The following is a 12,479-nucleotide window of genomic DNA, read 5'->3' as shown; positions in this document are numbered from 1 at the left end:
TGATTGATATATTGTTTGAAACCAATATATTAATGTATGTTGTTGTATGTATGGACTCTGCACGTTGTCCAAGACAAATTTCCCAGTGAGACTAATAAAGTATAAAGTAAAGTAAACCTATCTTCAACCCATACTGCAACATTTCCACAACCTTTTTGTCCCTGCATTTTTTCCAGGAAATATAAGTCAACTGACACTGAAGTAAACAACCAAGGTAGTTTTACTAATATTGGCACTGTCTGAATATATCTTCCTTGCCTTAATGCCATATCTCCAGCTATTTCCTCACATTTCCATGCAAAGCATCCCCGTTTGACCCTTTCACTCTCCCAACATGGTAGCAGTATCTTTGTTGTAGGATGTCGATCCTCAGAATGACCGATTTGAAATAGGTCTATAATTTGCTAGATTATTATGATCTAATTGTGGTTTCTTAATGAGAGGTTTTATAACTGCCAGTTTAAATGTTCTTGGAACATGACCTAAAGATAAAGATGAGTTAATAATATTGAGGAGAGGCTCTTCCACTACAGGTAACACTTCTTTCAGTAGTTTAGTTGGTATAGGGTCTAATAAACGTTGTTGTTTTAGATGAAGTGATAAGTTTATTTAACTCTTTTTGTTCTACAGTTGTAAAGCACTGTAATTGTTCTTGCGGGGTGATAATTGAGGCTGAATTATAAGGCGCGATTGAAGATTGAACGTTTACAATTGTGGTTCTGATGTTTTCTACTGTAAAAAATTTGTAACCCTCCCAAATCAAAAATTTCAATTGACCGATAACATTTAAATTTTTCAATTGGCCCAAGTGAAAATCTGTACATTTAATTTTAGAATTTACAGAATTTCACTTGGGCCAATTGAAAAATTTAGATGTTATCGGTCAATTTAAATTTTTGATTTGGGAGTGTTACAAATTTTTTACAGAATCATTACTACTAAACTGTAACGGGATATTTTGTTCGGGTGACGTCTGTTTATTTGTTAGTCTAGCCACGGTGTTAAATGAAAACCTTGGATTGTTTTGGTTACTTTCTATTTGTTTGTTTCCATTTACGCTCTAAATTACGGGTTTCTTTCTTTAGAACATGCGTAGTATTGTTGTACCATGGTACCAGTGCACGTGGGTTTCGTGACATCATCGAAGTCCCATTTCATTGGCTAGGTGCCAACCAATAAAACGGCTCCTTTGACCCCCCCTCCTCCCGCCCCCCTTTCTCTCTTACCGCCTCTGAGTTTCAAGTGCACAAGTTAGTTTTGCACCTGATATATCGCGAAAAGAGTAGCAAAAGTCAAGGCGCGAAATTTGAAATTGCAGTGACAGATTTGAGAAGTTGCAAGTGCCTAATTGAGGTTGTACCGCGAATGTGAATGTAAGATTAAACGCAAAATATATATTACAAGTTTGTGTCTGTCGTTGTATTTCTGTGAATGGCATTTTACACATTTGTGTCTACTTGTCTGCAGCTTCAGATTCAGAATACAGGTTTGTGACTATTGTCTGCGAGTGCAAATTTCAACATTCAACTTCAGATTTTTATTTTACAGGTTTTCACATTGGAGCTGTGAGTGTAAATGTTCATGTAGCCTACAAGTACGAATATTTATTGTACAAGTTCTCAAATTCACATCTAGGCCTACGTGCTCTCGAGTTTTGCTACTGATTTACCTTCATATATAATGCCCTATGAATTTGTGTTTTAAATAGGCCTATTTGAAAAAAATAAATAAGACGAATGTATTTTTTGCCATTTCTAAAAAATGTGGCAGGTTTGTTGGTAGGTCTATAAGCTTCTCCTTCCAGAATTAAATAGTGTTCCGCTTTTTGTAGGCTAATTAAATTCGTGTTTTATTCATATTACATTGATTATATATTCATTAAATTGCCTAACATTATTACATTTCGATATATATCCAATATATTTTGTAAAATGAAGATTCAAATATTTTGCCCTTTCGATCATCCAGTTCATAGTGAAATAAGCGACTTGGGGGAAAAAGTCAACCGTTTGTGGGTATAGAAGTTCAGTGAAAGCCGTTTTTAAAATACGAATTTTGAAATAATTTCCGTCATTTTAAAAGATAAAACATAAAGTGCAAGGGAGCAAACTCGGCAAATGACAATAAATAAATAAATAAATAAATAAATAAATAAATAAATAAAAAGAACATAGCCTAGTTATTTCTTTCCCACATTTGAGTCATTATTCTTAAAATAAATGTAAATTATGCTTGCAACAATAGCTGTAGGTTAATTGGCCTGGATGTGTGATTGGCCTAATATTGTGTCCCAGACCGGCATTATATAATTCGTGAATATTTGTAAAAATTCGTGGCTTGAGTTGGAAAATTGACAGTTCTGTCGATGTTTTGCCCAGGCAGGGTTAGTTAAGTAAATCTAAAACCATTAAAAACATTTGCTAATCGAAATAAACCTGAAATAAAGGAAAATATAGCCTAATTATTAGTTGAAAAACTTAAACTAAACGGAAATGAAAAATGTTTTTTTTTTTTTTTTTTATCAACAAACTGGATTCATTTCGGGGGTTTTTTCCTGCCACCTTCAACCGACGCGATCTTCCATTCATTAACCGACAAGATTATGTTACGGTAAATTAAAATTAAATTAAATTAGAATGAACAAGTGACTGTGACCCATTTAAAAAAAAAAAAAATTCCAGGGGTTTAGTTTTAGCCTGCATGTAAAATAGCAGCAATAGAATAGGTCATCGTCATCGTATTCACCTGTAGTGCTTCTGTGAACAGGTAAAAAACAGGATAACATCCATACTCTCTGTTTCTCAACTGGTTTTGTGACAGTGTTTAATTTGTAAAGTGGGAGGTTCCGGAGCACAGAGGTAACGGAACAAAAAAGAATTACAAGCTTCTCTGCAGGGGCGGCGCCAGAGAATTTTAACGCATGTGCTGAGGGGGTGCTAGATCATTGACAGGGGGAGCTGCGCAAAACCTGGCCACTAAATATTTAATATTCAGTTATTTTAATGATCACAATTAAAGTTTTATTAAATTGAACAAGCGGAACATTCAGCATTCAACAATCAAATAAAAGATGTAGCCTATTATTAATAATAATGTTATATCAACATAATATCTCGTTATTTCGACATCATATGTGTGCATGCAACAAGCAAGATGTGCATTTGTAAATCCGGTGACGCATGCATTGATTTTTATTAGTAGTGTTTTCTGACTGTCTGCTGCAAAGATGAAATTGACTATCGCCATCTCCGTAGTGAACGCGCCTAGAGAGAAATACACATAGGCCTAATGGATTACATAATCCATTTTTAGTAGCCTTTTTCTTTTTTTTAAATTTTGAATTATTTCGTTTAAAGACATTTCAAGCTTTGTGTATTTGATGTATTTCTCATTTCTTTGTGAGGCATACACTGAGTTTCGTTAAGTTAGGATGAGATGCGCTCCAGTTAACGTGCAATGCAAGTGACCGCGCGGGCGCCTCCATGATTATTAAATTGTCCATTATATTTGAATCCAGGCATTAAATCCAGGCAATTGGTTGATGAAAAATTTATTAAAATTAAGATACAATTTATACAAAACGAAATTCACTTTAAAGAAAGGCTTTCTACAAATCAAAACTTAATGAAGTGGTCAAAATCATGTCTGAACCACTCCATGTCTCATATTGCGCATCCTATCTTATTCGTGCTGTTCACTTTTCATAAATCAACATAAATGGAAAAAATAACATTATAATATTTGAACAAATATGAAACTAAATGCGCTTATTTAATGGCTACAACTGTATAGTAGGCCTACAGACTCTCTATTTGTACAAATTGCTTTACATTCATTTAATTCTGAATTTTGCATGCACAAGTTAAAAAGGCATTTGTTCAAATCAAGTTCACGGATAATTGTGCGTGCATTTATTAATCATTATGATACTAAAATCATAACAAAGTGGGCTATGCTATGTACAAAAAAAATCAGATGAGCCCAGAACGCAATTACACGTTAAGTATTTTCCCCCCATAGAAAACCATTATAAGAACGCTTAATGTGGCTTAATGCAGATTAGAATGTCCCCTTATTATGGCGAAATAACGAGATATTATGTCTATACTACTGCTGTTTCCACCATGGTCTACACATTCTTGATCAGCGGAAACGATTTTTGCTTGTTTGGGATCTGAATGGCCAGCGTATTTGAAAAAGTTAAGCAAACTTTGCTGTCTTTTTGACATTTTTCCCCTGAGTGAAACGATCGATTAAAATTAAGCCCTGTGTGACACCCTTTTAAAATGTGAAAATCCTATTAATTTTGCTTTATTGATTTGAATGTTCTTTAATATTTTATTTAATTTCAGTTTATTATTTAGCTTGGATTATTTTAATAGCCTACATAAAATTAATATGTGTGTAAATTAACAAATGATCCGTGCTGAATTCGTCTGGTCTGACTCAGTTCATCATTGATTGGGAGAGAACAGTTCAAACTTACTGGCTGTGGAAATCAGTGGGCGTGTCTCATTATACTATAAGCAAAACGCCGTAAAATAGCGCCGCTCTGTGCAACCAAAACGGCGTTTTTTACGGCGTCATATGGCGAGATGAACGGCGTAAAAAGCGGCGTTTTCCATGCACACTAAAACGCCGTCAAATACGGCGTCATTGACGTATTTCGCGCGTCTTTTACGGCGTTTGTAATTACAACGGCGTCCAATACGGCGTCCAATACGGTTTAAAACGCCGTATTTGACGGCGTTTGGCTTTAAACGCGATTAATCTATGGCGTATATCTGAGCCTCTTGGCTTGCCATACGAGTGTGTCCGAGAACGTGCTCGATAGTGCGCGAGAGAGACCGAGTGTGTCCGAGAACGCGCTAGATAGTGCACGACACGACAGATACCGAATGTGTCCGAGCATAGGCTACTTTATTTATAAATAAATTACACATTTCAGCATTAGAACAATCTCTGTAGCATATTGGTATCATATTCAATGTTTTAATTAGTTTATATAAAATAAAGGTGTGTGAGTTTTATCATTTTAATTATATGCACTAGTGTATGTATATTTTGTACTATTTATTTATTTTTGGTACATTTCTTAAGAAGCATGATTTATTTTTAGACTTTTTTTGTTGGCCAGTTGTGGTCTGTGCAATAAATATTAAAAGTTCTAAACCATCTATTGTGTTTTGTTGTTCCACTATAGTAGTGATAATATTTTAATATTTAAGTTAATATGGTGTCTCTCACATTGTCCCACAGCAAGATTAAAATAGTGTAGATTAGTGTACAATGTTTAATAATAATAAGATGTTCTATTTAGTGTCCATTTAATTCATTTAACATTTCATATTGGGACTATCCAAGAAATTTCTTATATTTAAACTTTTTTTTTTTTAAGTAATGCAATAGTTACTTTCCCTGGTAATTAGTTACTTTTGTAATGATGTAATTCAATTACTAATGCAGTTACTTTTTGTGAGAAGTAACTAGTAACTATAACTAATTACTTTTTTAAAGTAACTTACCCAACACTGCAAATAATACTGTTATTGCATCTGATAGTTTGTCTGCACTTATGAGTATTAAATCTGGTAAATCATTATTTAGATCCAATATCATCAATGACATATTCCTTATGTTATACAGGATGGAGCTATAGGGTCTATCCACATGCTTTCTTTGGGTTCCTGCTCATGTCGGTGTGGAGGGGAATGAGAAGGTGGATATGCTGGCCAAAGGATCACTCAAAACTAAACATGTAGACTTAAAAACCCCATTAAATAAAGAAGAAGCCAAGTCAATTATCAGGAAGTATGCACAGTCTGTTTGGCAGGGGTATTGGGATAACAGTGAAACTGGAAGGCATTTATATAATGTACAGAGACAGGTTGGTGCTGGGAGGATGGTGGGCTGGAAACGGAGGGAAGAAAGTTTAATAACTCGTCTGAGAATAGGTCATACAGGTCTAAACCTTTCATTGGATAAAATAGGTAAGCACCCAACTGGGAAATGTACTTATTGTAATCAACCAGAAACAGTGGAACATGTTCTTCTTCAGTGTAGGAAATACAATATTAATAGGGAGCACCTCTTTCAGTCACTACGGAAGGCAAAACATCATGACGTCTCATTGTCAGGTCTCTTGGGGAAAACAGCAGGTCAGATAGGCTATACTGTTATATAATTAGGTTTCTTAAAGAAATTGAATTAATTAAAAGAATCTGAGTCTAATAAGTATTTTTTTTTATTATTATTTTTATTATTATTATTTTTTTATTTTTTTTCTGCTTAATCTCTCGTTCCACACTCCAGTCCAGTTGGTGGCGGTAATGCCAACCGCCATTAAACACAAGAAGAAGAAGAAGAAGAAGTGTCAGTGTCGAGTCTTCTGAGGTGAGGAGAGCAGAACACTTTATACAGTTTGATTAAGCGACAGACTCATTTCTGTATTGTTTTCATCGATCACAGCGATACTTGTGCGTCTTTTCTGGCGTCTTCCTTCTGAAATAAACATTTAGTGCAGCAGCAGCGAGCATGAGGAGAATATGTTGAGTTCATTCAGACCTGAGCGATGTTGTGTTCGTTTGTGTGATTGTCTCGATGTTTGGAGTGAGAACTGTTACTGAATGTCAAGTTAAAGTTTGAGATCTGTGAGGGGAATTAATGTGAATCGATCTCAAGTGTTTCTGTTGCCGTTTTCATGTTTACCTTTATTAATTATTGTCGACATATCTTTGGCAGATTACATTTACTTATCAAAATTGATGTAGACAAGTTGCCCCTGTATGAGTAATGAACGTGGGAAATATCAAATCTATACATGGGAATATGAATATTAATTAAGTTTGGCACAGGAAACGTTACATTTTCTTTATTTTTTAGAGTTGTATGACCCTTGTCAGTTTCTGTACGTATGAGTAACATGTTAATGATGGAATTACTTTATTGCAATTAATAGTTATTATAAAGTCAAACTATATTTAGATTCACATATTATGTGTTGTAGTTTTTTGCCTTAAGAGGTTCATAAAGAGAGGTTATTTATTTAATTATTTTGTTTTATTATTGATGTTTTATCCATGTTATATTGTGAGAAATAACAGTATTGTCTTTCAATATAGCAGTTTTACAGGCTTTTGTCATGTATCCTGACTCAATTAATGTGTTTCTAACAGCAAACACTCAGAATAAAGTGAGATGATCTGCTGATGATCCTGAATGGCTTGTTGAATGAGTGTTGATAGTCTGAGGCTCATCAATATTAACAGATCTGCTGAAAACACTCTTTATTTCATGACAATAGTTCCTGTTTTCACCTCATTTATTATGCTGATGTCTTCAGATCTCCTGTAAATTGACACTTAAAGCTCATTTCATTGGTGTCAGCAGACTGAGGGGATTTGTTGGATACTTTGTGTACCTTTTATTTCCTTTTTTATGATTTTGTTCTGTTTTTCTTACCATTATTTATATTTGGAAGAATTAAAATTATTTATATTATTTTCTATATTTCTAGATACCTGTATTTTAATGAAGAAGCAGAATAATGTAAGGATTAGCAATAAAAATAATTAAAATAATGAATTGGCATCAGTTACTGTACGATTAATAGATAGACAGACATAAATGCTTAGAAGTGCCATTTATTATAAAAAAAAACCTCAGTGATTTATATTTTTGATTTTGGCAGATTAGCTCCTCCCACTGTAATCACATCATCAGTGAAGCTCCTCCCACTGTAATTCATCATCAGTGAAGCTCCTCCCACTGTAATTCTCCAATAAATGCTGTAAATTCCCATCAGCTACAAGTGAAGACGAGCATCAGAGCATCAGGAAGAGCTGAAATCTGCAAAGACTGAGTTTATTAAAGAGGACAGTGAGAACATGAGTGATCCAGAACCCTGCAGAATGAAACACACTGAAGATCCTGAAGAACAAAGAGGTTGGTGTTTATTCTTCATTCATTCATGATGCTGAAGAACATTCATGTTAGAAACATTCAAGCACTTCATCACATTTAGATAAACAGTTCAACTATGAAACGGTACAGAATGTTCTGGGTTTTCTTCAACAAATTCTCAGTAAAGGGAGGTTTGAGACATTTTTATATTGATTGTCAACATCAGATCAAGCTAAATACTATTTTAACTGTTTTATTTTACATTTATTTTATATCTGGTTCCCAAGTAGCAACAACGTTACCAGAATTTTAGTCATTTTCAACAAAGTTTACAAAATATATATTTTTAGGAATAGTCAGTAAACACCAAGTTACTGATAAAGTTATATTTGTAAAATATCACACAAGTTATTCATAGTTATAGAGATTCTTCTTACAGTAACTTTGGTAACAGGGTTGATGAATACAGTCAATGCTACAGTTTGTGTAAAAACAGAGACAATGGATTGAGATTATTTTATTGTCTTCCCATCATGCAGTAGAAAGAGCACAGATGATGTCACTTCCTGTGTGAATTTTATTTTTAAAGGTCCCATATTATATAGCATGAGGAGAATATGTTGAGTTCATTCAGACCTGAGCGATGTTGTGTTCGTTTGTGTGATTGTTTCGATGTTTGGAGTGAGAACTGTTACTGAATGTCAAGAGTTAAGGTTTGTGAGGGGAATCAATGGGAAACGATCTCAAGTGTACTGATAAGTTACTTTACGTTGAGCCTATAATGAGCAACGTCAGACATTTAAATAAACTATTAAAGGTCCCGTATTATGCCCCTTTTCACAAGATGTAAAATAAGTCTCTGATGTCCCCAGAGTGTGTATGTGAAGTTTCAGCTCAAAATACCCAACAGATCATTTTTTACAGCATGTTTAAATTGTCATATTTTGGGGCTCAGAAAAACGTGCTGTTTTAGTGTGTGCCCTATAAATGCAAATGAGCTGCTGCTGGACGGCACAGGGGGCGGAGCTTCATGAGCTCATGCTCAGTCTCTCAGGACAATTTCATCTCACGGAATGATGATAATATCAGAAACTCTCAGTAACGGTGTTCATTTCGAGTCGGACAATAATGCCTACAGAGTCAGAGTGCTGTATAGAGATGAAACAGGTGTAGTTTAGTAGTTTAATTACAGTTATTATAACGTATTTGTCATCTGCTTGTAGGCTATGTGTCCATTATTTATTAATAGCCTACAAGTCTGCTGTCCGAATGATGATCAAACATATACTGATGAGTTTAATAAAGTTTATTGTACATCACACAAAAGATGAAGCGTCAGTTTTACTTCAGAAAATCACCGTAAGAGCTGAGTAAACAGTAAGTTATAAGAAGTGCGCAAGTAGCCAGTAGAGTTGAGGGAGCATTCCTGTGGGCGGAGGTTAGTCAAAAAACGGTTCTAGTGACGTCACTAAAGAAGGATGTAGAGGGATGTAGTCCAAACGAGCCGTTTGCTGTAGTCAATTTTTGTTAAATAAAATATCTCGCTTGGCATTGAACTTTGAGCTTTATCATTTTACAGATATTATTTATGCTCTAACAGCAACATTACACACTAACTAAAGTTTGAAACATGGGATCACGAAGAACGGGACCTTTAAGAAATACTGTATTTTAAATACAGTCAGTGAAGTCAGTGCAAGGAAAAGTAGTGTGAACGACCATTAATAATTAAAACGTTTTAGTCAAATAAATATCAATCTCAACGTTGGTGTGGAAATATGGCAGTATTGTATATTTTAATGTTAATATCATGTTAGATAATTGTGTCATTGATCAAATATATTCAATAGTTCTTGCTAAAGAAACATGGGATTCGTGCCTATAATGTTTAAAATAATAATTGGAAGATGAATTTTCCTCATTCATGGAAAGTTTCAAGGACATATAATCAATTTATATAAAGGCATCAAATTATCATATTTTATAGCAGTTGTCTACTTTCTACTATTACATCAGGGCTCACTTTCATGTCCTTTCACTTTATATTTCTCTCTTTGAGTTATTTTGATGTACTGAAAATTAAATGTAATATTTGTTTCTTTCATGTCAGACCCAATGGAAGTGAAGGAGGAGAATGCATGTGATCAATGCGGGAAGAGTTTCAGTCATTCAGCAAACCTGAAGATTCACATGAGGATCCACACCGGAGAGAAGCCGTTCTCATGTGATCAATGCAGCAAAACATTTCGTAGTGCATCAGACCTGAAGAGACACCTGACAGTTCATATGAAGGAGAAGCCATATACGTGTTCTGTGTGTGGAAAGAGTTTTTCAGTGCTGCGATATTTACATATACATGAGAAAACTCACACTGGTGTGAGAGAGTACATGTGCTTTGAGTGTGGGAAGACTTTCACTACAGCAAACTGTTTAAAACAGCACCAGAGAATTCACACTGGAGAAAAACCTTACAAGTGTTCACACTGTGACAAGAGATTCAGTCAGCCAGGAAATCTGAAAAGACATGAGAGGATCCACACTGGAGAAAAACATTACAAGTGTTCAATCTGTAACAAGAGATTCCGTCAGTTATCATCTCTGAAAACACATGAGAGGATCCACACTGGAGAAAAACCTTACAAGTGTTCACTCTGTAACAAGAGATTCAGTCAGTTATCATCTCTGAAAACACATGAGGTGATCCACACTGGAGAAAAACCTTACAAGTGTTCACACTGTGACAAGAGATTCAGTCTGTCATTATCTCTGAAAACACATGAGAGGATCCACACTGGAGAAAAACCTTACAAGTGTTCACACTGTGACAAGAGATTCAGTCAGTCATCATCTCTGAAAACACATGAGAGGATCCACACTGGAGAGATCCCAGGCAGAGGGAAGTCGAACACGTGTGATCAGTGCGGAAAGAGTTTCTCTATTAAAACTCACCTGAAGCGACACATGAAGATCCATGCAGTGGAGAAACCACATCACCTCAGTCTGAGATCACGGTAAGTAGTTTATTTTCATGTGTTGAGCAACAAAGTCTCTTCTGTGTAAGTTAGACACACATCACCCTGTCATGTATTAGAATGATGGTCTGTATCTTTAACCCCCTGAGGTCGGCGGTATCGCTGGCGATACCAGCTCGCTTTTTTTTATCAGTGTAAAATAAACTCATAAATACTCTGTTGACTTTGATTTTCCATAGGAGTTTCATACATCAATCGATTCTGTTAAATGTGTATTATTTTTGTGTATACTCAAAATAAAAACAAAGTGTTTTGCTTTTTGCCAAATAAAGAAAAATAAACACGAAGAGAGTTCTGCCTTCTCTCTGTCAGTGAAGTCCATTCTGAAACGCGTCCGAAAATGAACTGTAACTCAGTGAATACTCAGTCAAACAGACATACAGACACACAGGCATGAAGCTTGAATTCTCTTCTTTTAAATTAAGTAATTTATATAAAAAACAAATATTCTCAGTTCATGTAATCTGTAAGAAAAGAGCGAGATGTCAGTCATTCTCATCTAATTACTTGTAATGTGACTCCGCCCTCGGAGAGCGCGCGCTATTCAAACGCAAATGACTGAGCAATCCGTGCAAACTGTGAACGCCCCCATATCAGCTCGAGAAAACAAGTTGAATCAGATCATTGTAGCCTACTTGTTTACACCGTCTCACAGCGCTGTGAGGAATAATAATAATGGAAAATGTCCCTCAGAAGTGCGGGTATATGGAGGAGCGAGCTGAGGAATGGTGTAGTAAGTTTTTTTCCTTCTCACGTGAATCGGGTTTCTGTTTATGAATGAATGAACGGCGAGATGCGCGCTGTTTACCACAGCTCACAAGAAGACAGTTTAAATTTAAATCGCGTGTGTGAATGAATGATGATGTTTTAGCAAACTGTATTGCTATACTGAGATGAGTAAAATCGACTGAAATATGTTGAAATAAAGTGTCTAGGTTTTGACATAAATGCAAATATAAATGTAATTTTACAAAATATGATCGATTTTCAAATACTGCTGTATTGAATGAACAGCTTTTAGCAAACTCTATTGCTATACTGAGATGAGGAAAAATATCAAAAATTATCAAAAATAAAGTCATCAAATAATACGTTTTGTATACTTTAGTTTTTAAAAAGAAAGATTACACTTGAATTGTTGTAATTGTAACCTTTTTAATAAAAAATATATATTTATAAGGTAGATGTAAACAAGTAAATATAATTTTTTTCTTTAAATAATTTGTATTGTGTTTTATTAGTGACAAATTTGGGGAGAGGATAAATATTCCAAAACTGAAAATATAGTATGAAAATTAACTGCACAATTACTAGACATGTTTACCTTGGATATTATACAATTTGCAAGCACAATTTGTGAAAAAAAAAAAAAAATTGCGATGCCTCCAACTGTGAACCAATTTGGTAGTGTATATATATATATATATATATATATATATATATATATGTGTGTGTGTATATATATATATATGAAGAGTTCAGATGCAAAAGCCTCTAAATGCCATCTGAAATTTTCTTCTAGAATGATCATTTTTATGAAGTTTG

At 34.7% G+C, this 12,479-nt stretch overlaps 4 protein-coding genes across 4 annotated transcripts in view; 1 reads left to right on the top strand and 3 right to left on the bottom strand.

The window, feature by feature from the left end:
- LOC307156367 (uncharacterized protein) overlaps positions 1-12,479 on the bottom strand; it is a 1,306,365-nt gene that overhangs the window by 258,787 nt on the left and 1,035,099 nt on the right. The gene's annotated exons all lie outside the window — the stretch shown is intronic.
- LOC307156000 (uncharacterized protein) overlaps positions 1-12,479 on the bottom strand; it is a 279,400-nt gene that overhangs the window by 64,085 nt on the left and 202,836 nt on the right. The gene's annotated exons all lie outside the window — the stretch shown is intronic.
- Positions 1-12,479, bottom strand: part of LOC307156221 (uncharacterized protein) — a 171,897-nt gene that overhangs the window by 10,458 nt on the left and 148,960 nt on the right.
- Positions 6,360-12,479, top strand: part of LOC307156024 (uncharacterized protein) — a 45,277-nt gene continuing 39,157 nt past the window's right edge. The window contains exon 1 of the mRNA XM_079867191.1: positions 6,360-6,393. The gene's annotated coding sequence lies outside the window, so the exon portion shown is untranslated. The remainder of the gene's footprint in view (positions 6,394-12,479) is intronic.

This window comes from Squalius cephalus (assembly GCF_949319135.1).
Source record: "Squalius cephalus genome assembly, chromosome: 1".
NCBI lineage: Eukaryota > Metazoa > Chordata > Actinopteri > Cypriniformes > Leuciscidae > Squalius > Squalius cephalus.
The sequence above is the reverse complement of the archived record's forward strand: the minus strand, read 5'-3'. Positions and strand labels throughout refer to the sequence as shown.